The sequence below is a fragment of the Python bivittatus genome, unplaced genomic scaffold (genome assembly GCF_059951505.1).
Source record: "Python bivittatus isolate LINGU-HERP-01145 unplaced genomic scaffold, Pbiv_v1 ctg000980_np1212, whole genome shotgun sequence".
Lineage (NCBI taxonomy): Eukaryota > Metazoa > Chordata > Lepidosauria > Squamata > Pythonidae > Python > Python bivittatus.
The window spans coordinates 20595146-20623083 of NW_028277125.1; the positions used below are offsets into that span (position 1 = coordinate 20595146).

The 27938-nt window shown below is 38.3% G+C and overlaps 1 long non-coding RNA gene across 2 annotated transcripts in view; it reads left to right on the plus strand.

The window, feature by feature from the left end:
- The window catches only part of LOC103059265 (uncharacterized), a 31937-nt gene extending 4261 nt beyond the window's left edge, over positions 1 to 27676 (plus strand). The window contains exons 2-5 of one of the 2 annotated variants that reach the window (XR_003085230.2): positions 3832 to 3929; positions 4324 to 4351; positions 10667 to 10783; positions 16411 to 27676. This is a non-coding gene — a long non-coding RNA (uncharacterized LOC103059265). The remainder of the gene's footprint in view (positions 1 to 3831; positions 3930 to 4323; positions 4352 to 10666; positions 10784 to 16410) is intronic. The other variant, XR_003085231.2, reaches the window with a different exon arrangement.
- Positions 27677 to 27938: the final 262 nt, after the last annotated feature.

The following is a 27938-nucleotide window of genomic DNA, read 5'->3' on the forward strand; positions in this document are numbered from 1 at the left end:
AAAAGCTCCCCCAATTCAGTTTTTGTGGGGAAAAACAAATGCAGTCTTTGTGTCTGTGATCTGTACTAGGTTAAGAAAAACCCTAGCAAGGGACATAATAATGCCTCCTCTCATTTGGCCATGGGTTGGCTTTGTGCTAGCATCCCTCCCTGCCAGCCTGTGACCAAAAAAAGGGGTGCACACAGCAGTTAATATGAATTTTTAGTCCCCAAACAAATGGGAAATGGCTGGACTCCACCCTGGGTGAAGTCTCTTCAAGGCTAATGGGACAGACTCATAACAAAGCATCAGAGCTTCATCACTTTCATTGATCCCCTGGCAGGTCTCCCATGTTTCCATTTGACCTCTCTGCACCCATAGTTGCTGTCAAACAGCACAGCATTCCATGGGTTATGCATTACATCCCTGGAATTCAGAATTTTGACCCATAACCAGATTCCATATTTCCAGCATCCAACTCTATCCTCCAATGCAGGGTTCCAAATTGGTGCATTCTTGGGGTGGATGTGTGGGTGTGCCAACACTTTTCTCATAATTTCTATGACTACAGACAGCCTGCGGGGAGAGTCAGGACTGATGTAGTTTTCTTCTTGGGTGTGAAAAGGACGAGAACTCTTTGGCATTAAAATCAGTGTGTTTTCTTGCTTTGATTGGGACAGACTAACTCAGTTCTTCGGGGTAGAGGGGGGTCCTAGTTTTTAAATGAATTGTGGAAATTCATTGAGCCTTTCAACAAAAGTGGTATTTCCCACACACATAGAATCCCCTCTGCAAATGTGCACCTATCTATCGTAAAGTTCATGAAGCTAGAAGGACACTTCCAGAAATGCAATTGGATTTTTGTTGCTTTTTTGTTAATTTCTTGGGTGCAGGGAATGATTGTATCTTTCTGGTGGAAATTATCTGTCTGACAGATAAATAGCCCAAGTCCTGTAATTCTTGTAAGCAACTGAGTACTACATTTTTAAAATAATTGTTTTTTTTTCATGGTTTAGAATAGGTGTAAACAGATTCTCAATTTAGTAGGATTTACTCTTGAGCAAATGATTTCTCTTTTTCCTTTTGGGAAGGTGAGTTAGTAAGAGGTTTAGTCTATTAGTCCCTGTAAAAGTCAAAATATGCACTGCTGATAAGCATAGCAATCTTGTGAAAAGAAAAGAAAAATCCTCTTAATTTTATGAAGCTTACTTCAGAAATTTAGGAAGTAAGAAGGGTCTTTGTGTGGGCTTAATTATTACATCTTCTGTTCTGTGTCCTGAATATTGTTACTTGAATGTCAATCTAGTTTATATTTCAGTGTAACTTTTATGTATGCAAGAGAGACAATAAATAATCTGCCATTTGGATGTGAAGAACTGGGGTCTTTTTGGTCAGGGAGATTTTCAGAGTTTGTGTTAGTAGACTGTGCTTTGTATCATCTATTTCTGAGAAGCTGATAACCATTTTAGTAGATGGTGGTAAAAAAATCAGGAGATCTGATAGTAGCTTTTCCAACTAATAAATTTAATTACAAGGCATAAGGTTTCATGTGCTGCAGCTCCTTTCATCAGACAGTTTTTAGCAGATGGTGGCACTCTAGAGCTATGCATTGGTGAACTGGTTAAAGGAAAGCTCCAGCAAAAGATTCTGTTGCATGTTTATATGTAAATGAAATATTATAATATTAAAAGTATTAAATCTCTTCTGAATAATGAAATCTAGTCACCTGCAATTTAAAATACTGAGCAAGCAGCCTCTTGCTGGATAAATGGGTCCTTCCTGTCTGCTAGTTTGGGAATTATAGCTGTAGTTAATGCAACCCTGGAGTTGCTAATTGATTTGCATATTATATTTATATTCCACTCTTTGGATGGCTTAGGTACAACCAGTATGGCACCTATAGGCATCAGTGTGCCTATCAGATTCTGCTTTGGTGCTTAACATCCCTACCCAAACTGATGTTTAAGTCTTTAATTGAACAAGGGAGGGAGGAAGGAAGGAAGAAAAGCAGGCAGGCAGGCAGGCATGCATGCTGTAAAGTGCCAGCTTCAAGCATCATCTTTCTTGTCAAGAAAGCTGTCGGGCCCCATAAAGATTCTAAAAGCCATTCTTACTTATTGTAATAGTGGGTAGTTGCACCCCAGCATTTTGGAACTTGGGTGTCAGGGAGGGGAGCAAGAGGGGACAAATGGCAAAATGTGCATCACAACATTGTTGCAATGCCTGTGGTCCCTTACAATGCAAGTATTAAAGGGCAGAGCTTGTATCATGACACTACAGCACACATTTTATCATGTTGGCATCTTTGTGGCTAGCTGAGGACACCTCTGTTTGGGAAGTGTGCCCACTTGCCCAGAAAAACAAGATAGAGCGGTAGAGTACATTTCAAGGAAGCTAGCATTGGCAGCAACCTCACCAAATTGCCTTTGTGACTGATAGTGGACCCCATTTTGTGTAAGTGCAGACAATATGTTCTCAATGTTTCAGAAGTTAATTGTATGAGGTTCTCATTCTCTCATCTTTTTTCAAGCATCTATTATACAAAATCATTCATAACCTAGTTGCCTTTATGATACAGAATGCGGTAGAGAAAGCATAGGGAGAATGGCTTCTGGATCTTTTTTCCAACCCCTTAGCTCTGCTCTGGGCCATGTGACTGAGAGAGGGCTTAGAATGAAGGAGTTGGTAATCCTCTGAGCCACTGACCTACTGGTTCTTTTATAAGGATGCACTGGGGATTTTTTTTTTCTCAAATGTTTTTCTCTGCAGCCCTTGGCCTGATCTGACCCATTTTCAAACTCAACCTTTCTTTTGCTGATTTCTCCTCCCCCACACCAAATTTGGTCCCTTTCTGTTCCATCTCCAGAGTTATTGTGCTAACAGACAGAATCATGATGCTCTTCACAGAAATTCTTTCCAACGTTCCATTGGGTTAGAAAGAATGAAAAGTGTTATAATATCTGTTTCAAACATAGACTTTTGCACTAGTTCACACATTGGCTTGTGACTGTTGTATATATACCACCATTGTGATCTATAAGCTATGTTCTGTAACTTAACATGTTGTATGATTCCAGCCAATTCTGGCTTGTTCAGCAAATCAAGATTTAACAAATTATAGCTTAACATTGAAAATTTGCAAATAAAGTCCTTGTTATTCTTTGCCCACTGTATACATAGGCCTAAAGCAGTCTGCCCTAATGTGTATTTCGGATATGTTGGCTTACAATTCCTGTCATCCCCAATAATCTTTCCACTTTAAAATTATCAGAATTATAATCCATCACTTCTTTTTTCAAACCTTTGAAATGGTGTAATCATCCTAATTTTCTCAGAGTACTGTAAAAAAAAGATGATCAAGTGTTTTTTGCTTGTTTGTCTTCTGGAGAGGAGTCGTGTTAAAGTGTTATCTCCTTTAGGTGAATATAGCAGCTTTACTGCATATATATATATAGTGATCCAACTGTGATAGCTTCTCCTAAAGAATCCTAGGTAGTATGATTTTGTAAGGATACTTCCTCCCTATCTACAATTCCTAAGAGAAGGAAAATCACCATTAATTATTATTTAAGTCCATTGTATAGATAAACTTTTAAAGTTAAAATGTTGCAGAATATTAAATAAAATACATTTTTGCCATTATGACCAATTTAAAAGCATATGTTCTTTTTTCATATAATTGCAGATACACATTCTCTTTACATTAAAAGCTAAATTAAATACAGTGCTTAGTATTGCTATTCAATGTAGTAGTAATATAAAAAACCACCCAGGAAAAACAGGATGTTTTTTCTCTTATCAGTCAAATTCAAAATAGTTACCACTCTGCCTTTGCCTGATTTTCCATCACAGCTGCCTTTACCTTGGAGATGACCTTGCTGCATCTAAAGCTTAATGCCTTTAATCTATGATATGAGTTAAATCTAAGATGATTCTCAAATCCTTTACAGGTAAGTGTTTATAACACAAATAAATACAGTAGACTACGGTTAAGGCCAGACTTTAGAATGTTTATTGCTGGAGCAATTTCTGTCTTTACATAAATCAAAGCACTCAAAATGCCATATGATACCAAATGTTTAGTTTAACAGCATAAATTGAGCAAAAATTGTGTACAGTACTTTATAGGGGCTATAAAATCTGCAGGCTTGCAATCACCCTGATCAATCAAAGGTTACTCAGCATTCCAGATAATAAATATTCAAGTGAAACAACTCTCGGAGTTATTCTTTTTAAAAAATGTTTATGATTTCCAGTAAAGGTGTTGCAAAATATAACAACCTAGCAATGTGGCAGTAGCATTTTCGAATTTATCTAAATAACATTTTCTGTGTGTTTATTCAGCTTCAACGGACCTTCCTCTGACAGAATGGTAAGTATTGGGCTGTGCTTAAACATCTGTGCTTCTTTGCACTGGGAATTAGTTCCACTGTCTCATTTTGCTTTTGAGTAAACCTGTATAAGCATCTGCTTATTTTTTATGGGATTTATAGGCCGCCCCAATCTATTATGCTTCCAGACAGCTTACAAAATACAGAATAACCATAAAAACAAGGAAACACACCATCAAAATGAGAAAGTCTGGAAAAAAACAACAACCATTCACAAAAACCTAAAATATCAGTCAAGGGGCCCATTTGATCCAGGGCCTGGGGACAAAGCCCGGTTTTATAGGCTCATTAGGTAGTGCCAGGGTGGAAGCTGTACAACTCTGTTGTGCCATGTGAGCCGTTCTGTTGAAGGGCAAACTAAAGTGACACTTTACCACTTTTGATGAACTGCAAATATTATTTTGGAGGAAGCAACTTGCATAGGAAAAAAGGCAGAAAACAAAAAATGCCTAATTTTACTGCATTAATCTCCCTCTCCCTCCAATTTCCATCCTTGTCTATTTCCACACTGTCTGGAACTCCACAAAGACAGAATTATCTGCCTTACATGTGTCTGCCAAATCTGAATAGCAGATAAAGGGTAAAACATCCCTTTAATCTCATCCTTTCTTATCTTCCAAGGCCTCAGTTACAAGTGTTGTAGTTATGTTGTATATTTCTACTTCAAGCAGTCTTCTCAGACTTGGGTGTTCTCCCGATATGTTGGACTTCAACTCCAAGAAGCCCTAGCCAGCAGGCATCCAACTGGATAAGGTTGACTTAAAATGTGTGGGATCAGAATCCCTTGGGATTCTAATTGACAGAACATTATATTGAGCTTTCCAACTTCACTGTAGATATGTAAGATTTTCTATTATGTTTTCTGTTTTTAATTTGACCACTTTGTACTAACAGAAGTGTCTGCAAGTGCACATCTTATGTAACTCAGAAGGGGTTTTTTTCTTTAGTTTGTGGCTAGGTGGCTAAAAGAATGGATTTGGAAGTCCTGTGCAAATCCCAGAGGATCTTGCTTTATTCAGGCCTGGAGTGAAAACATAAAATGTTAATTGGTCAAATACAAATATTTACATTGCAAATAAAAGAAATTACTCCTTCACAAAAACAATGCCAATATATAAACAGTTACTGAATTAAAATAGCGTGGATGCTAACGTGCAAAGACTGTGATTACTCTCACTTATATAATCATGTATGCTTTACTTTTTACTTTCTGGCAATTGTGAGTTAAAAATGAAAAAAAACAAATCTGATCATGGTTTGCTACCATAATTTCTTCTAGTTAAGTATAGAACCCCAGTGGCTTGGGGCCTTGATCTCTATGCGACTGTATATCCCAGACAGATTCTGCACACCCAGTCCAGCTGAACAGAGAGTGCAAACTGAAGGTCTTCACCTTACTCAAAGTAAGAGAGGGCCTGAAAGCCCTCTGTTCCTCTCATCTGGAACAGTTTGCTCCCCAAGGCAAGGGTAGCTTCCACTCTCATGAACTTCTGGAAGTATCTAAGATTTAGCTGCTCTGGAAGGCCTTTGGGATCTCTTCATTGTATAACTGTTAGTATCAGATGTGATTATTATCATTATTGACATAAGGTTAAGACATTATTGTGTTTTACTGTATTATCTACTTCAGGTATGTTGGCATTGACCAGAATATTGCAGCTTATACAAATACTGAGTCAGTAGGAGTACAGTTTAGGCATGGGTAAAAAAATGAGATCACAAACATTAATCTATGACCAGTACAGAAGATGAGCTCCATCTGAATCTGTAGAGGAAGGTTGCACCCTTCCTAACATTCCTATTGTTTTGCTTACCTTGGGCTTCAGCCAAAATGGAAGTGACTGAATGATACAATTTCTAATTTAAGCAAGAAAAAATACTTTAAAGAAGTGTGCTATGTGTTTTTAAATAAACATATTAGTTTAGGCAGCAATATTATAATAAATATGTAGCTCAAATATTACAGAAGTACTTGGTAGTACTTTCAATATTGTAATAAATATGTAGCTGGAACATTATGGAAGTACTTATGGAAGTAATCACAGAATCATGCCATGACTTATCAGATCCATGTTAATAACCTGTTCAAAAATGTTACTGTCCTGTTTCAGTTTTCAAATTCACACACACACAGTTGCTAGGTAAAAACAGCAATTTACTCAAGGCTGAGTAGATAACTGGCAGACAAGAAAAGGAATATAAATCAGAACAAAATCTCTGGGAAAGAAAGCTTACCCAAGTAGTTCTGCTTTCAACAGAAATGCACAGAAGAGAAGTCCAAATCCAGTCCAAAATTCAGAGAGCCAAGTCAGGTTTGTCAGCCAGTCCAAAAGTCAGAGTTTCAGGTTTCACAAGCAGAATTCAAAGGAACAACACATCCAGAGCAGGAAATCAGACAGTTGTTTCCAACAGAGGAACATCAGTTAGGGTTGCCTCTTAAATCAGGCTGCAGCCAGCTAACTTTAATTAGGCTAATCACTCCCTTGCTTCGCACGGAGCCTCAATGAGCATCTTTGCTTTGCTCTCCACTCGCCAAGTCCGGGGGTTTGGGGATTGTGCCTCAACATCTGACTGCTCCAGCTGTTCTGATGGTGCCTGTGTTTGAGCAGCCTCAGGTGATTCTTGGTTTGGTGTCTCCTGAGGCCAACATTTCACAGGCTCAGCTGCAGCAGCTTCTTCAAAATCAGAGTCTGAGTCCTGGGTCATGACAGTTACTGGGAGTTTGATCCATATTCTGTTCACATATCAATTTTTGATCAATTTTTGTTGTTTTTTATTACACTTTTAAAAGCAGAAATATATAAGAACTAATTTTCAAACATTACTAATGTGATCTAATGTAACATGTAACAGCAAATCCCACCACACAATTTAAAAAAAGAAAAGAACAGAAAAAAGGAGGAGGAAAAGAGAAACAAAAATTAAACTATGGTTTAAACAACCTAAGGAAACTTAATGCAATTATTTGAAAATTCTCTTCATGTCTTTTGTTTTAAAAGCCAATCAAGTATTGTTAAAGAACACACCAAATTAATAACAGTTAAACATAAAATTCTGCATTAAAAGATATGTTTTAAGGAGGGAAAAAGAAAAATAATCTTTCATAACTTCCACACTTGAGCAACAGCAGATGGAACTGCAAATTTCATTTCATACAGATGTTAAAAACCATGGGAGAGAGAGGGCCAATCCCTGTGGCCCCCCACACATCAGGGGCCACAGGTGAACATCTCCTCCCTTACCACAGACTAAAACCGCCCACTGAAGCAAGAGCAGAATTACTGTAAAATGGTGCCTCTGCAGGTGGTCCAGCAAGATATCATGGTTGATGATATTGAAAGCCACCCAGGGGTTTAAAAGGACCAGGAGAGATGCACTACCATAATTCAGGTCCTGACCCAGGTCATCTCAAGGAGCAACCAATGCCATCTCAGTCCCATATCTGGGCCTAAAATCTGACTGTTATGGAGAAGTACCACTGAGTGTCATTAGCACACTGATGACAGATTACATTGAAAGTCTGATGGCCACTCTCAGCAGCTTCCTATCAGCATTAGACAGGGATGAGGGACAAAACAATGTACAGCATAGCTTCCAGAGAGCACAAAAACAGTCATCCAGTACTACTGTCTGAAACTGTTCCTTCAGGTTGAAGAGGAACCACTGTAGCACAGGGACTCTCACTTCCAGAGATGCTCACGGTTAAAGGCACCAAAAAGGCAGGATCAGCAGAGTCACACTCTCTGTGTCTTTTTCCTCCAAAAAACAAAGCAACTACTTTTAACTACACTTACTTACTGTATTTTATGTAGTGTTATTTTTAATTAATATATTGCTAGCTACTCTGATCTTCAGGCAATGAAAAGATAAGTAAATAAGCTCAGTTCTATAAAAATATGGATGTTAGCATGTATTTCATGAAAGTTACATTTAAAACTTCAAGAAAGATTGCGTGTCTCCATTTGAAAAAAAATAGGCTATCATTTTTCTTAGCTTCCCAAAAGCAGTAAACAGAGATTTAAAAAAAAAAAAAAACAGGCAGTAGAAATTACTTATAAAGTTAAGCAAGTTACGATAGTTCAACTAAGCATTCATGAAAGGAAGCTGGGATTCATGATATATAATTTCTAACCAATACACAAACCAACTTAAAGCCTACAATCTCCTTTGCTCTGCAGCAGAACAGATTTTCATATGTATTTTCTGCACAGGAAGAAAATGAAAAATATGCTAACAGAGCAACAAAATCACAGAATATTTTATTTCCCTTAAGGGCATCTGGTTCAACCGCTGATTTAAAATTTTCATTTCATACAGATTATATTGCTCTACAATTTTATATCCCAGAGTTCATCGCACACTCTTTAGAATCTCCAAATAACATAAATATTATTCATGATTAGAAGGAACACATTTATGCAGCAATTCTTTATACTAAAGGACAATTAATAAAATAAATCAGGCCAAATAAATTAATCTGCACGCAGCATTTCCTTTTAGATGATGGATCTTAGGCTTAATTGCATTATCTCGTGGAAGGCCAATAAATATGAAACCAGAAAGCTATGTTTCTCTGGTCAAGACTCTAGAACATATTCTTCTTGATATCCCCACGTGAGCTTATTTACAAAGGGAACATGATCAAATAACCTAATATATTTTGCTTCTTTCAGTATGTGTTTTTTCATTGTCAAACTATCCACCTACTGCTTAAACTGAAAATTTATGTTTTATTGTAACATAATCCTCTGGCCAGAAAGCTACATAAAAATAGGAACAGAGATCTTGCAAACAGCACAGACTTGCTACTTTCCATACACTTGATATAGATTGTTCACTAGGACAACCTCTCCAGCAATGGGATATTTCATGCTTATGAAGCTTTAGTTCTTTTAATCAAATACCACCATGGCTAGTGATCATAATATCTGGAGATTATAAGAACTGAGGTTGAAAGTAGTTGGAGGACACTAGGATGAAGTGAGGGCAGCTGGCCAAGTACAGGTAGTCCTCGTTTAACAACAGCAATTGGAACCGGCAACTTGGTCATTAAGCAAAATGGTTGCTAAGTGAAACCACAACTGCTTGTGATCTTACTTCAGCTCTCCTTTGCTTTACAGACCTGCAAAGGTTGTAAATGCAGGATGGGTTATAAAGTTACTTTTTCATTACTGCCGTAACTGTGAATGGTAGCTAAATGCAGTTGCTAAACGAGGACTACCTGTATAAAGGGTCAGATTAATAGAGCTTATATGAGAGGACAAATGGGGGCAAGTCTCAGGCTATGAAAATCCTCTAATTTGTTTCAAACTTCAGGTATAGAAGATGGGGGCAGTCTGGGAAGTTTGTACAGCTTTTGTTTTATTATATAAGGCCAGATAGATGGCAGCCCTAGCTGGTCTTGGCTGATCTCAAAAAGTTAAGTGGGATTCAGCGTGGTTAGTACTTCTAACCATTTCCCCATTGTTGCCAAGGAAATTATGTATATTTATTAAAAAATTTAAATTGCCCAAAATCTGATGCTCTCTGGGCAGCTTGCAATAAAACACACTAATATAATTACAATTTGAATAAAAACATGCAATAAAATGATATGGATTTGTCTGTTAAGTCACCCAAATTCAAGTTTCACTAGAAGATTTTATCTTTTTTCCTTCTATAATGCAAAGTGGCAGTCATTAATGTGGGGAAATGGATAATGATAAGCAACTGCTTAGTAAATGATCATTACTTGGTACCTTCCAGGTATGTTGGATTACAGTCCTCTGAACTTTGAGAGTTATAGTCTGTACACAACTAAAGGGTGGCTGATTAGAAAAGGTTCTAATGGAACTGGAAGACAGAAGGTGTTCTATTACTTGCAGCCAGAGCTCAGTAGAAGGGTGGTTCCCCATGTCTCTTGGAAACTATTTCTCAGCTGGACGTTTTCTAAAAAATCCAATCACTAGGAGGAAAGAAGTGCACCAGTTGGGCAAAAAGACACCTTTTCCATGGCTGCCTCAGAGCTTTGGAATGTCTGCCCAGGGGAATTTTGAAGGCATATTAGTCTTTTGGAAACTGTGCAAAACAAATCTATTTCATTTGCTATTTTGTGTTTTGGAATGAAGGACTTGAATTCCTACCACTGATAGGATTTTGAACTTGACTCTTTAATATTAGTTGTTGTCTTTTAAATGTGGTTTCAGGTGTTCATTTGAGTTGTTCTGTTATGATTTTCTTTCTTGATCTCGAAGTATGTGAAAAAACAGAATTCTGAAAGACTTAACAGCTGTTTTCTTCCATCTCTTCCTCATCAGTTAGGTAGTTGAACAGCAAGAGCTCTATCTGGGGGCAACAGCTATTGCAACTAAGTCATAAAATTAAAAGTCCACACTGGAAAAGAGCAGGACCTCTACATCAAAGGCAAGGAAAAGGTCAGTTACAAATTCTATGATATGGGATGGGCTGCAAGGGATTCCTGTAAGATACTTCAAATTCAGTGTTAAGGCAGTAACTTTGTTAGGCTACTTTAGTAGTGATAAGAAACCGATGGTGCAAATTCCAGTGGAATTTCATCCACTGTGTGCAAATTCTGTCAAAATTGAGGTTTCATTATAGGCTCAAGAGTTCTGCTATGTCAGAATATCTTCAGAGCTGCATTCTGAAACTTTGTCCTCAACTTTAGTCACTTCTTAGCAGTGACGAAGGTTGAACAAATGTCTTGCAGGAGTTCTTGTTTTCAGAGTTTACATCTTCAAGCAACAATGACAAAAATGATATCTATTGTAATCACCAGCTGAAAATGTGTGTGAAATAGAAGCATATATGATAGTGGTTATTATCTGAAAAATGTGGAAATAACTCTAAACTTTAACAGTACAGAACTATCAGTTCTTCCATGTGTTCTCCACATTGGGCAATATTTGGATATACTAATAGAAGCATACAATTTGACAGGTCTTGTAGTTACTTCCACAGTTAAGAAAGGCAAAAAATCAGTTCAGATAGTAACTTAGTACAACAAATTTAAATCCATGTAATAATTAGTAAGAAAGTGAGTGAAATCACCTCTAGTCACCTCTTGACTGGACTGTTTCAACACACTCTACATGGGGCTGCCCTTGAAGACCATCTGGAAGCTACAATATGTAACAGTGCAGGTAGTTATGGGTGCACCCTTAGTATGCCCAGGTAACAACACTACTTCACAAGCTGCACTGGCTCCCTATCAGATTCTCAGTGCAATTCAAGGTGCTAGTCATCACCTATAAAGCCCTACATGGCATAGGAGCAGGTTATTTGCAGGACCACCTTGCTCTAATAGGGTAGACAAGCTTTGGGTCCCCTCCTTGAAACAGTGCTATTTGATGGGACCCAGCTGGCATGCCTTTCCAGTAGCAGTGCCTGCCCTTTGGAATGATCTGACTCTGCTGGCCTTTGGAAAGGCCTTAAAAAATGTCATTCCCCCTTGGGGCTCAGATGAGTAAGTTCCCATCAGGACAGGGTAGAATATGAGTCAGGTTGCCTTTTATTATTATTGTTAATTATTCTTTACTGTTTTCATTATTTTGCTGTCAGATGCCCATATACATTATTTTAAAACTAAATAAATTTTAAAACAAGTTGCATAGCCACTCCATAGGCATATTTTAATATTTATATTTTAACTTTTCTCTAGATACTCCATCTACCCCTTAAGCCTTATTTTTCAATATTATTTATGACTTCTTTTTCATCAATTTTACATGGGCATGAATATTTATAGCATTTGTTTCAATTCCACTCTTCAGGGTATCACTATCATTCCCAAACAGATTTCTCAAATGCAACTGCCAGCACTCCCTCATCTCAACTTCATCCCAAATAATTTCATTGCTTTTTTAAATTTCATTCATTGTGCAAGAAGCTTCTTGTTTAGCCCTCTTCATTCACTTGCAAAACAATTATTATTTCTAATGAAATCATTCTGTATTTTCTCTGCCACTTCTCATCTTAATCATTCTTTCTCTATGACTACAGTACATTTTTTTTGCAACTATACTATTTCTTCTGTACACTTTAAATAAAGGGAAAAATAGGAAAGATCTGTAGGTGGAAATCCTGAAGAGAAAAGGAAGACTGTAAAATTCTGAAAAAAAGAGAGAATTAAGGCCCAAATACAAGCAATACCAAAGTGAAAGAAAAATGGGAGACAGCTGGTTATCAGGAAGTAGCTCATATCTGTAAAGATGAGGTCAGGAAGGGTCAGAATGAACTGAGGCTTGCAATGAACAGCAAAAATAACAAAAGGATTATTTGAATATGAGATGAACAAGAGGAAAGTCAAGGGAAGTCAAGTCCAATGATGGGAGAAGAAAGCAAGATGGTGACGGCCATCTAGGAAGAAGGCCAAACTGTTTAAATCCTATTTTGCTTGTCTAACTACCAGACTAATCTTATAGTTTTTTTAAACAAATGACTAGATTAACTGACCAAGGGAACACTGTGGATGTAGTGTATCTGGATTTCAGTGAGGCATATGATAAAGTTGACCATAGCCATCTTCTTGACAAAATGGAAGAATGTGGGATGGATGGTTTTATTACCAAGTAGATTCACAGTTGGCAGAACAACTGTACCCAACGTGTGGTGCTTCATGGACCTGCGTCTGTGTGGAAGGAGGTATGCAGTGGGATACCTTAGGGTTCTGCCGGAGCCCAGCGCCTTCAACACTTTATATATGTCTTAGATGAGGGAATGCAAACAGTGCTCACCACATTTGCAGATGACACAGAACTAGTTAGGGAGTTGCTAACACCTCAGAAGAGAAGTTCAAGGTTCAAAAGTAACTTGATAGACATTGGGCATAGACTATTCAACAAAACAATGTTTATGTATCTTTTAAAAGATTTGTATGGCTGCCCATCTTAAAACAACTCTGGACAGCTCACGACAATAAAACTATAAAAATCATTAAAATTATATTATTATTAGTAGGTAGGTAGGGTCAGCTCAAGGTGGTGAACATACCTAATACTCCTGCTTCCTATTTTCCCCACAACAACAACTCTGTGAAGTGGGTTGTGCTGAGAGAGAGTAACTGGCCCAAAGTTACCCAGCCAGCTTTCATGCCTAAGGGAGGCGTGTTTTTAGATTTATATTCATTATTTTGCCATGTATACCTATGAATAAACTAATGATTAAAGCAGGATTTGAAACAAACTGACATTCTAAAGTAGATATTCACCAAACAGTCATTATTCTCATTCATTTCGGGGCCTCTGAATGGCCCAATAATTTTTTCTATAATCTCTGATTTTAGTAAGATAGAAAAAATGTATGCAGCATTCCCTGCCAAGTCAACTTAGATCCATTCTGGCCAGTATCCTACAAGTACAACCAGTTTTGCTCCAAGCATGTTTACACTATTCTGTGCAAGATAGGATCTTTCATCTAAACATCACCTGGCTAGGCAGCCTTCAGCTGCATGCATCTCACCAGCTAAAAGATAGTTGCAGCATATTGAGACACCCTCAGATTAAAACAGGATCCAAAACGTGGATGAGGCCCTTTCCATGATTTAATACATTTCGGTCGTTAATTAAGTTATATGGTATGTACGTTTTTAAATGTCAGGCCAATAGAAACAAGTCTTGGGAGTTAAAAATTACTAAGGGAGTGTTATTGCAGAGCCACTGGCCAAAACTGAGAACAAGAACTGATGGCGTTGGGAACGCAGTATTGTAGTAACTGAATGATGTACTGTATGGATGTTCTTTATTATTTATTAAATTGTGCTTTCTGCTGGTCAGAACAAAAGTATGTCACTTCAACTTCTGTAATTTGTGTGGTGGGATTTGGGCCATAACGCAGAGCTGGAGGATACTTCCAGTAGTAATTTGAGAATACGTCAGGGGAAATTTAAACAGAGAAGTTGAACTTTCAGTTCTGCTTTCTAAGAAAGAAAATTGGATTGAACTTCTAAAATGTTGTTTTACTTAAATAAAGGTTGCCATTCAAAAGGAAAATGGAAGAAAATATAATGTTCTGTTCTTCTGTATATTTTTTCTCAGCTGCTTTCAGCTTCAGAAGTATTCTTCATTTTTAATCCCCGCCTTTCTGGGATTCCATAATAAATGGTTTTCATAGTTTCATATAGCCAAACTTAATTTGGTATATGATGTGTCACAGAACAAAACAACCCTTCCTGAACAAATGGTTTTATTGCCAGCCAGAATAATGCTTCACCTGGACCATCTTTAATTAATCATAGTTATACCGGAAGAATTGGAGTGAATGTGGATGAGTATGTGCATTTTCATAAGTTAGTTAGCCATCACCAAGTCAGGATGAATTCCTGCTGATTACATAGACAAATTATAACCCATTTCTAGTAATATCTTGCAGCCTTTCCAAGGATATCCTAGTAATTCTTTTGATTCCAACTATTCACCTTCTCCACTGTCTTCCCTTCTAGTTTCTTCAACCTTGTCAAGCAGTAATTTTTTCTAATCCATCATCTGCTCATATTACATTCCTCAATATGTGAGTTTCTGTTTTATGATCATCACTCCAAGATAAATATAAATATGAATATATTATCTCTCTCCAAATGTTTCTGTGATTTTATAATCCCATTAGTAAAGGGTTTCAATATATTCTTTGCTGTTTCCTTTAATCTCATTTGCCTTGTTAGATCTCTTCCATAATTACTTTTGAGTATTCCTAGGTGAGCTGTACATTTTCCTTTTATTTTTCTTCTTTAAAAGATCTCTCATTTTCCTCTTCTTATTATTTCTCTACATTTATTGACATTCTTGTTGTTTCTTACTCAACACTGAAAGGTTGTGTTCACTGTACTTCCTTCCTATTGCCCAAGGCTTTCAGCCTTTGTCTTTTCATGGCCGTCTTGACAGCTTGTTCTGAAAGCCACTTGGATCTTTTCTACTTTAAAATTTTAGGAATATCCTTTTTTCTGCTATGATTTTCACAACGTTTCTTATCTCTTCTCATACCTCCTCAGATTCACTTTTGCATACATTAAGTATATTAAATCCATTCCTTACTTTGAACTTATATTTTGACTTTAATTTTCTAAGTTTCATTCATATATCTGACACTAATAATTCATGGCTTATTCACAAAACTGCATCTAGAAGTGTCCTGGCTGACTAGATTACAATACTCCATCTTCTGATTCCTACTGTATGTCTATTCAATTCCAATGTTGTCCATCTGGTGATGTCTAGATGCAAAATCTGTCTTTCTGATACTTGAAATAGGTATTGGCAATAAACAAAGAATTCTCTTCACTAATGCTTTTAACTTCTATCTTTCATTGTGTTTACCCACTTCAAATCTTCCTATGATTCCAGGTTCTTCCCATTCTCCACCTTTTGCGCTCCAATAACCCATTCTAGTACTGCATCCTTTCTTGATATTGCATTTAGCTTCTCTTGCAATCTGCTATAAAATCTTTTTATTGTTTTCCTTCTTGGAGTCTATAGTAGGTCCATACACTAATATAGCTTTGATGAAATAATGTTGAACATGATGAAATAATGTTGCGGTACATTGTGATGCAAGTTCACCCCTTTTGTCCATGTGTTGTAATATCATATGCATATACAAAAGAGATGGAGCTTGTGGCTCAACAGCACAATGCTACTTTATCGTTTTGATTAAAGTAGCAAGCTTCTGCAGATGCCTATGGGTCTATCTATATTTTCTTATTCCTAAGACTCCAATCTGATTCATTTATGCTCTGACAAATTCACATTTTCCTTGATTCCTGCTTTTCACATTCCATGCTCCCATTGCGTGTGTCCTTATAAATCAAAGAACTTCCCTTTCAATACTGGCATCATCACTGACCAGATACAGCTTGTGGCTTTCACACTGTCACTTCCAGATTTATTTGTTAACGTTCCGTATTCTTCCAGTTAACTAGAGGAATGACTTATGACTAAGATCATTCATACAAAATGTTACAACTATATCCATAAGATTTAAAAAAAAACAATACAGAAATAATTTGCTATTGCCCTCCTTCCAGGTTTGATTTTGTGGTTCCTTCTTCTAGGTGAATTGGCTGCCCTAATGCCTCAAGAACCCCAAATGCCTCTTAGCTTTCTCCTTCTCCTTTCAACCTTACTCCCACTGTGTCAGTCTTGGGCCCATAGGAGCTACTGTGAAGATGGCATTCCATAGGAGGGCAACTAGTCAACTGGAAGTGATTTGAAGTAAAACAAAGTTACCTAGCTATATGAGCAATGGGAATTCTTTGTTAGAAAAAGTTGAAGAGTCATCTGTTGGGGGTTGCTATTGTGGTAGATTTTCTGCATCATCCGGACTGAACTACATGATCTGGAAAGTCCCTTTTAGCTATATTGTGCCTGCCTTCACATGAATAGGTTTTGCACACTTCCATAGTAATGTATAATCAGTTGTGAAAAAAGTAGTGGGAAATGTCATAAGGAAAGATGAAATAGTCACAAGATGCAACCGTGACTTATCTCCAGTTGCTTCAGTACTAGCAGCATGATTGTCTGAAGAGTTGTTTCCCTCAAGCTAACAACCTTGGTAGTAAATTGAATTTGTTATATGTTATGTCCTTGCTCTTTCCTTGGTTGTCTTCCATGACAAACTCCTTTGATTATTATTTATGACGTTTAACCAACTCAGGTTTGAAGTTGTTGTTTAGATGCCAGAATATCACAATTTGTGTACCTGAACAACTGCTTCATACATTACAGTAAATACCATTTCGGATTCAACATTTACCATAGAACTGAAAAATATATCTTATCATATATCCCTCACTGTGCAAACAAAATATAGATATGCTTTTATCATATAAAATCATATTTCAGAATTCTGGCTATTGTGGCTAAGGAGTGAGAATCCAAACTTCTGATCAAAAGCAATTGTTGAAAATTGAGTATATTCCAAGCACACTGATAAGTTCAAGGATGAAGAGCTCTGAGGTCCATTTCCTTCTTGTGTTTCCTAGAATATTTGAATGGAGAGCATCTATTCTGTCCCTGAGTGACCGTCTCCTACACCATAACTAAAGCACATAGCGCAGCACCATCCATTCAGAGCAGCACATCCTGGGCATGGCATCTGGGAAATATAATCTAGAGCATTAACTGGTGGCTCACAAACATTGATGCTGCTTCCCTAGTGCCAGACTCCTCAGTGCAGTCAAAGGCAGAGATGAAAGATTTAATAGAGCTGGCATATAAAAAGGGAAAGTGAAAAACCAATTAAACCCACTATCCTTTGTACATAAATATTTTTCACCCTTATTTTGCTCAGTTCAGTAATTTCCTGACAAGACTGGGAAGAGGGTGATGTGATGGATGCTTTTACTGTGGACTAGTATAGTTGCCAAAAAGCTTCTAAAGAACTCAGAAAAACAAAGTTCTGGCTGCACACGCCTTTGTCTCGACCTAAGAGGAAAGGTGGGAATTTCCTTGGCAGGGGGCAAAGAATTCTCTTATCCAAATAAGGAATGTTGCTTCAGCTGCAAATAATGGTTTGAAATGTAGCATGCCACTCAGAGCCCACATGCAACCCTCTGCACCCCTAATATGAAAGCCTGGTGGCCATCTGTTCCCATGATGGAAAGGATCTGAAGGCAATGCAATGGAGACAGCCCTAGCCCTTCATCTGGCCTTCAGCATGACAGGGAAGATCTTCCCCATCTGACAAACGTTTGGCTCCTGTAGGATTAGAACAATTCATCTGAACATATGCTGGGACTCTGCCTCTATAAGAAAATACAGTTGCTCATGTTACACACGCTGCTCCCAGGTTTGGCTTATGGTCACTTACTCACACACTCACAGCCTGTTGAGGCAGGCAGATCTTGTCAGCCCCCCTTGCTTTCTACCTGGGTTTTCCAGATAGGTGCAGCTGGAGCAGACAGACACACAGCCCTGGTCAACAGCCGGGAAATAATTAGGGATACACACAAATCACTTCCAACCAAACACTGAGGCACAAGAGGTTCTTTGTAATACACAGAGACCCAGTGAATTTAAAGTAACAGCAAAACTTTACTGGTTGCAAGGTACATTTGCTCCTTCTCATACACACACACACACACACACACACACACACGCTCATCCACACTTACCCACTTCCTTCCCAACTAGGCTGCCAGGCACTAGCTAGAGAGACAGAAGCCCGCCAAGTCTGGATCCAAAGGTGACTCAGATGACTCAGATGACTCAGAGTGGGCGGGCTTTGGGACCCCTTTTATCCCCAAAAGTCCTTGCTGAGTTGATTTACAAGTTGATGGGATTGGGGTGAGGGCTTCCATGTACTCAGGCCCAACTTCCTCTTTCTGGTTCAGGTCCTTTGTTTTTTCCTTAATGACTTGCTTCCTTCTTATCTACCTCCCTGAAGGGATCTCATAGATAAGTTTCCTGGCTTTTGTCCTCTCTCCTTACGTGCCTGCTTCATCTTTAGGTTATGGCAGCTTCAGCCTAGTCTCACACTCACCCACCCCCTCCAACTATCTGGGATTAAAATTCCCGTATTAGAGGACATGTTATTGAGACAGAGTTATGCCCTTGTGCCTGTTCACAGATAATTTTGAGCAATGACAATCAGCGGCATGACAAAAAATTATATAGAGTTGTAAAAGACTCTAACAGTAGAAATACAATGCATCCTGTAGGGCTGACATGAACTTCTGATGCCCACTGCTGTTTGTTCGTCTTTTTTTACATTTTACATTTTCACATTTTAACCACTGTAGGGTGAATGAAGCATCTCCAATATCAGACGAAAATGTTTAAGATGGTGGTCAACCTTCTATAATATACCAACAATTAAAGCACTGCAGTGTGCATTTAAAACAATAGCACCACAAGGCAAACACAAAACAAAACATAGATGTGATTCTTTTTTTCCATTAACTGAGGCTTTTTAAATCATTCCTGTGCTTAAGATATCTCGGTTTTAAAATCTGTGGGTTCTGAAGATAAACTGGAGTTCTGAATTTTATTTTCTCTTGCACTGTATGTGTCTTTGGATGTTACAGTTTTGCTTTGCCTCTAAATAAAGTGGCCTTTCTAATTTCACCCTCCACAAAATGTAAATGGTATTACTTCACATGCCTTACTTGTTTCCTAAGAAAATTGTGGCCAGACTCAGTTGTCTTAAAGAATACAGGGGTAGTGGGTGTAGGTTTCACAATTTATTTAGAATGATTAGTAATTGTTTTCAGGAAATGTCATTAGAAAACGAAGTAGAAAGTACACATAACCAGAAATCAGTGCTCTGATCATTCAAAAGGAGCCTAGGCTGCTGTCTAGATTCTACTGGCAATTTTCTAATTTTTCGCTTTGCAGAAATGAACGAAGATTTCACAGGAGGAGAAAAAAATCAGTGGTATAATCCTTTCTTTAGGGTAGCCTACCCCAATTTGGTACCATTTTTCACATACGTTTGGAGTATACTGTAACTCCTAGAAGAACACAAGTTGGGAGAGTCTATTGTAAGGGGGGGAGGGGTGTTGAATGGAAAATCTGTAGCATGCATGCAGTTCCCCAGCCTGTTTTGTACTCCCAGATTCACTGCTAGCTTAACAGATGTATTTTGTTCCTTAACCCCACCCCACCCAAATCTTCTAAACAAGACACAAAAGGAAAGAAATCTGCCCTTATTCACTTTTGACATACAACTACCACACTAGCTGTACTCTCTACAGCCCTCAGCCCCCAAAAGGTTGCACCACTCCCATTCTTGGACACTGACTAGAATTTCATGCCTTGGGAAGTACATTTAGCACCCCACTCTCCCTTCCATGAAACTAGAAACTTTGTAATTTAAACATATATTTACATTGCGCTGGGTTGGGTGGACACACCTAGCTAATCTCAAAAAGCTTAGCAGGTTTGACCTGGTCAGCACTTGGATGGGGGATCTCCAGAAGATTCGGGGCTGTAGGGCTAGACTGGGAAGTCAAGAAAGTGTCCTGCAAGAAGGCAATGGCAAACCACTTCTGGGTTGTTGCCGAGAAAATTACATGGATGAATCCACAAAATAGCAGGAGTCAAGTTCAACTAAAAGGAGACCTTACTTACTTGTTTGTCAATTTATGTTATTCATTTGAGTTTTATTATTTCATTGTTATTCTTTTCCAACTAGCAGTTACTGGAAGAAGGGGGAGTCTACTTTGGGACTTTTTTTAAACTAAACATACGTACATATTTGTGAACGTAGTAAGAGCAAAATACAGTAATACATCAGCAGGTCCTGTCTCCTCCCTTGGCATCCTCATGCTGCAAAGACTGCTTGCTAACCCATGCATACTTCTCCAAATACGAAATGTAATAGTATATCCTCATATTGCTATATGTTTGTAATTTGAGAGCAGGGAGGGAGCAGAAATGTATCTGAGAAAAATATCTGAGGTAGATTGAAGTATTTTACTTATAAAAAGCCTGACATCTAGACAGCCGATAAAGTAAAATGAAATATCATCTCTGGCAATTCTCAGCCTGTTGCTAAGGGAGAGGACTTGTTTTTGCCAAACTTCAAGAACAATCACAGAGTTCCTATGCTTCTTCTCTATTGCTGCCTCAATGGATACATCACCACAAAGCTTGCTGACAGTTGCTTCCCCTATTTCCTTTGGCAAGCAACACTGTGCCTCAGACTGTGTGAATGTGTTGTCACCAGGTTCTTCTTTCACTCTTCAGAACTTTTTCTCTTCTACTTGGCATTCAGCCCTTCCAAAATTTCATTTGTCTTATCAACAGCACAACACAGCCCATTCATTAGAGAAATGCTTTTCAGAGCTGACTACAATGGCTCCTGACAGATTGTTGCTGCCATGTCTGTAAATAAATTGAAATGTCAAAGGCTCAGGTTTGATACCATCCAGAGTTTTTAAGGAAAAAAAGGAAATGCCAGTGAGAGCCAAATTAATATTTAAGAGGGCAGAGATGCAAACTTGATGTTGGGAATTGGCAGATCCTTACTTCCCAGGCAAATGTGAATATGTTGCACAATGGATGCTTGTATCTTCTTGTGGGCGTGCAGTTTTTGACTGGAAACTTTGCCAATCTATCTTTATTGCCACTGAAGTCCTCTTGAAAGATGTGTAACAAAATTTCATAATAATCTCCTTCCTGCTCCATTTCAACATATTTGTGTTTTGGTGGAAATGAATAGCTGTGTATAGTTTTAAAAAATATTTCTGTAATATCACAATGAACATAATCACAGCAGTCTAACAATTCTTATTTTATTCAGCATCTTGTCCATAACAGGAGGCTGAGACGGAAGCTTCCATTGTTCTACTACTGTGTCTGTCATCATCAAATGAATTCAATTATCATCAATTGAGTTTTCCCCCTCAAATTTAAAGTCAAACACATCTAGAGGACATCAGATTGGAAAAGGTAGCATTAGACTCTTATACTTCCTCTAATGCAGTCTAGGTAGCACACATCCAGGTTAGCTCTTCTAATCGCACGATAATTCTGCCAGATTGGTTAGCCTGGCTGTGTGTGTCTGTCTCAAGATCATCCCAGTATCCTAGAAAGAATAATAATAGATAGTAGACATCATTTGGTCCAGCCAGATTTCTAACTGAAATTCTGTCTGTCTGTCTAATCTATCAGCTGCTAGTAGCCCCAGTTCAGGAAAGAGCATGCATGGAATATATTAATAGTAAATATATCCAGAAAATGGTAGGAGAGAGTTAAACACTTGTCTCCCAGTGCCACGTATCCAGTGGAAATCTGTGTTTTCCTCATAGTATGTTAACATAAATGGGAAAGTTGGCAACTTAATTATTGAATTAATTCTGGGTTGAGAAGAGACAAGGAAGCTCATTGCTCATCACTGCATGATTTTGCAATTTTGTAAAATAAGCAACTTTTAGGAAAGTAATTGTGATGGCTCATACTCCTGAGTAACCAAAAAGAAAAAAGGAAGATAAAGTACAGTAAGACCTTGGAGGGGAAGGAGAGGCATCTGTTTAAACTAGGATGCCATTAAATCTGAAAGAAACTTTTGCACCTGCATAAAAAAAGTTTTCCATTTTGTGCATCTGTAAAAGCATGCACCTAAAATGCCCCCCACTCTAAGGAGAACATTTTCATACTTGCCACCAGCATGCCCACTCTGATATTCCAAGGCTCTTCCTGCCACTCTTTTTACTGGTCTGATTACTCCCCAATCTTCCCAGCCCCTTCCAGGAAAAACAGCAGCAAAACCCCGGTTTAACAAACTTTATTTTATTATTTGTGGAGGATATCTAGCCTCAAATATTATCTGTTGCATCTAAAATCTGTTAAATAGAAAAGTCCATTAAATCAAGATTTTTAGTGCAATAGGCCCTAAAAGCCATAATAGCTTTTATTCACTCTATACCCAAAAGATTGAGACTGATTTTTTGGGGTGGGGGGGGGTCTTATCATAACCCTGTGAATTAAATCAGGCTGAGAGGCATGGCATTATACTCAAAACCACACAAGTGAATTTTATGACTGAATTTGGATTTTTTGCCCCTAAACATAAATGTAACTGCTACTCTAAAATAGAGATAGTCCCCAGGTCAAGAACGCCTGGTTTACGGACGACCCATAGTTAAGAATGGAGTCTATTGTAGCAAAATTTGAGTTAAATACACAATGATTTAAGTTAAATGCGCAATGATTCGAGTTAATTACACAATACTACTTATACAGTATTATACAATAATACTGTTCTAGCTTACATACAAATCTGACTTAAGGATAGACCTTGGGAACTGAACTCATTCCGAAACTGTGGACTACCTGTACACTGTTTCCCAAATACAAAATTAATGTACATAGAGTCAGTTATATCTGCATCTGTAAATTAGTTTTACATTTAAACTTCTTTACCCAATTTCTAATCATGTTGATTTTAATAGACTGACTTAATGTCTGTTAAGCTTTGTCTTAAACTGTGCTAATCCGTTACTGGATTATACGTGTCATCTCCCTTACAAAAAATGCTGTCTAAGGAAAATTTCTTTACTTTTGTAATTGACAGCACTGCCTTCATTAATCACAGAGGGAAAATGTGTAACTCTTAGACATGTGGTGCTGGCTGGGGAATTCTGGGACTTGAAGTCCACGCATCTTAAATTTGCCAAGTTTGAGAAACATTGAGCAAGGTCCTGACTTGTCTTCTTCTTTACCATCATTATCAACCATCAGCAGATTTAATCCACCCCTGCAATGAACTTCATATTTTAACCTTGAGGTTGCATTAGCTTCAGTAAGATTTCTCTCACTAAACTCTGAATTTTGCCCAACCCTGACCTTTGTCATCCAAACTATTCTAAGATAATGTCTCTTAACTATGGTGTTAAAATATTATGCACTGTCCTTGAGTCAGCACAAAATAATGCTGGCATAAAATTTGCTATCTCCATTGCAAATCTCTGTCATGGCCCTATAGCATCTGTTGCAAGTCACTGTGAACGGTGTTGTCCTGATTTGTGAGTGCGTCAAATAGGACAAGTAGGAGATTGGCTTTCTCCTCTGCTTTTCCCCTTTCATTCTGCCACTACCAGTCAGGGCATTGCAGCACAAATGGGATGAATCTAATTTCAGAATCTGACATGGGCTTCTCTCAGCCACTTTGTTTGCCCCACAAATGGGAACACACCATTTGAGTGCCTCCCAAGTTCAAATACTGTGAAATAAGGAAGTGTATAGGAAGACACCAGGGCAAAAATAGCTGGAGAAAGGAGAGGCATATCTGTCTTGGTTGTGCAACTAGTTAAGTTGTACAAAGGGAGAACTGAAACTATCTGCTAAGCAATCAACCACTTCTCTTACTGCAGGAGCAGGACTTAATTGAAAATAGTGACTACAAGGAAATTAGCAAATAAGCACAAGCACATCTTTTTTCTTCCTCACATAAAATAATGGAGTTTTGCTGTTTTCTCCTCTACCGTGCTGGAGACCTGGTCTCCAAAAGAGTAAAATGGGTGATGGGTATGAAACTCAGGAAGCAAACTGCTGATTGAGAGGGCAAAAGCTGGGCGAAATGACTATGTTGAAGGCTGACTAGTAAGCAGATGGGAGGGCTACACCAAATGCACCTCTGACCACCCAAATGGTCACCCACAAAGTGTAACAGATTTTACCCACTTTGAAGCTTCCTTGAACAGTCAGAATTAAGGGGTAAATGCAACATTTATATTGCTTAACATTTATTAAGGACTTAAGCTGGTCTCATTCATGGGTTGAGAATGAGATGAAAGGATCAATAGGGCAAAAAACAGAAAGTTGCTGTTTGGGGCCAGATTGTCCCATGCCAAGTGGAGTATTCACACAAAATTTTTTTTATTCTTTTTTAAAGAAAGCCTGCAGTTAAAAGGAAAGTCTCCATACCAGCTTGAGAAAGTCACAGGAGAAGTCCCTTTGTTACTGAAATTCAGACAAGACAAGCCTCAAGCAGAAGGAGGGGGAAAGTGAGCTTCTGCAAACACAGTAGTGGGCTTTATTGTCTCTTGTAATACTCCCACCCCTCTCTGTTGCTTAAGGGGAAGGGGAACAGAGAGAACTAGTTTAGTGTAGTGGTTAAGGCATCAGGCTAGAAACTAGAAAACCATGAGTTCTAGTTCTGCCTTAGGCACAAAGCCAGCTGGGTGACCTTGGGCCAGTCACTCTCTCTCACCCTAGGAAGGAGGCAATGGCAAACCGCTTCTGAAACCTTGCCAAGAAGACTGCAGGGACTTGTCCAGGCAGTCGTCAGGAGTCAAAAACTGGTCACCAAGTGCTCTCTGTGCTGGAAGGATAGGTTATCAGTTAATTATACTGCATAGATGTATATACACTGACACATCTAATCTTTCCTGATTCTTCCAGTGTTGAATCTGAAAGAATCTTGACACACCGGAATCTTTTTTCGTTCCAAAAGTCTAGTTTATCTGATCACTGCAGTAAAGAGGATAATCTTTGTGAGAACCTGTCTCTCACTGACCTAAACCACTTATGTTAAAAGATCCTCTAGTCCTTCCCCTTCCCCTTTCCCTCAATCCAGGAGGGAAAAGCAAAAGCAGGTTTCCCATTATCTTCTTTCTGACTGACACCTTTTTAGTGATTTCAAGATTTTGATGGATCATCCTGAAGTGAGAACTTTTCTTTTAATTTATTAAATTCTGCAATGACAGGATTAAAATGTGATTTTGGGGGGTTATCAGATTTTCTTTAAATTCCTATGGCTCAACATTATACGATCCTGCATATGTGTATGTTCCAATTATGTATATGGAATGTGCACACTTGTAGGTAAATAAGTATAGTTTGCAAAGGGACATTGCCCATGCTCAGCTAAATAACAGTTCCCTATTTTAAAAAGAAAAATTTAAAAATAATCCCTGTGACACTCTATGGAAGCAAAAATTGGACTTTAAAGAAGCAGGGTAGGAAGAATATTGACACGTTTGAACTTTGGTGTTGGAGAAGACTCCTAAGAATCCTGTGGACAGCCAAGAAAACAAACTGATGGATCATTGAACAAATCAACAGAGTTATCCCTTGAGGCGCAAATGACCAGGCTCAAAGTATCCTGCTTCAGACAAATTATGTGAAGACCCAGCTCTCTGGAGAAGGCTCTAATGCTGGGAAAGGTGGAAGAAAGGAGAAGAAGAGGGCAACCAGCAGCAAGGTGGATGGACTCAGTTACAGTGGTGATGACTACAGATTTGGGAGACCTGAAAGAACAGGTTAGGGGTTGATCATCATGGAGAAAATCTATCTATGTGGTTGCTAGGAGTTGAAAATAACTTGATAGCACATAATCAGTTTAAAAAAAAAAAACAAGTTGTAAGTTTTTATAAAAACTAACCAATTCATTCACTTAATTTGCATTATAGTAATTTTTGTGTATGCATTTATGTTCATATGTAAAATGTTTTATTTGTCTGAGGTTTAATAAAAGTTGCATGAAGTTTATTTTATATAGACAGAAGCATACAGTATGTGCAAGATGATGATAATCTTGAGAAACAACTGGAAAGCCCTAATGGTGACATAAAAATAATGGTCACTGATAAGTCACCACTAAGTATTGATTGTTGCTGAGACTGGAAAAGAGTTCTGTTAAATCCAACACATTTTCATAATCACACTTTTGTAACAAAGTCATCAAATGAATAGCTTTTTCCAGCAGTATATTTGCTTAATGCATGCAGATATCAAACATTAAATTCATTTATTTAACTGGCTATCTAAATTGTTAACATACTTTCACAATACAGAGAAAAGTAACAATTGATACATGACAATTTGTTAGTAACTAGGAAAAAAAGGAAAAAGAATATTAACAAAATTAGAACATATCTTCTATCTCCTAATAAAGGCTAGCAAGCCATATGCACATGTGATGAAATGAAAATTAGTTTAGGTATCTGGATCAGCCTTGACTGGGGACAAGGGAACTTAAAATGTCAGCCATTAGGAGAGTATATTAAATCAAAATGTCTTTTGTTCCATACAAAGCATTCCAGGAGTCACAGTCTAGCCAAACCAAAACTCAGATCAATTTGGGAGTACAAAATTTTGGCCAAGACAAATTCTGGAGGGATCTTACAGGGTGAACATGACAGAGCTGATGTGCTTTGCCTCTCTCCCACTCATCCCCTATCTTCTCACACACACACCCATTCCCTTATCTCTCTTTAGCCAGGTGCCACTGTCACCTCCTTCTCCTCCCCCATCTTCCCAGGCTTTCTTTTCCTTACCTCCCGTTAGCTGCGGGCTGCTGTTGTCTATATCCAGCCAACTCAGCTGCCTGTTGCCATGATACCACTGCTCATACCCAACCAGCCCAGTCTTCTCCTTACCTCTCTTTAATGGCTAGTGCATGCTGTGCACTGCCTCTTTAGATGGCCTTCCCTTTCCCTCACTCTCCCCCCACCCCCAGAACATCTCTGTCTGGAATACACACGTTCATGTCTGGACCACATCCATGTCTGGACCAAACAGACATGTTCTGGGTCCAGGTCCAGACCAAATGAGCATGGGTTACCCAAACTTCCTGTTCCATGCATGGAAGTTTTCGCATATTTGTATCAGCCATAAAGTTAAGACTGAAAGCAGCCCAAGCCACACACAGAATTGCATGGAAATAGGTTTCCTCACCTGATCATCAGAAGGAGACCTATCAGGAAACTCGAGTGAGTCTTTACAGAGGAAAGAAATTCTTTCTCTCCATATTTTTCTCAGACATAGAATTTTATATGCATATCTGCCTTCTAATTGAAAAAGGCCCAATTATTATAGTCCTTACTTGAAAAGAAGTTGTTCTCATCTCCACATCATCGTTGCACTTTTTCCAGCTCAGCAGTGTCATTTCTGAGGTGCACTGATGAGAACTAATAATTGCAAGTACAGTCTCGCAATAAATTTGTACTATATTGGGAGACAAAAGTATTTTCAAATCTGTTTTTCATGATTCCTAGCATGGCTGCACTAGATGGACATTTTCATTAAGCTGTTCCTGGTGATCACTGTCAGCTCAGGTCCTGTTAATTATCTGTGAGCGGCTGTTCTGGAGGGGGGAGGTGTCATCCAACGCACATCACTTTACACTTCCTTA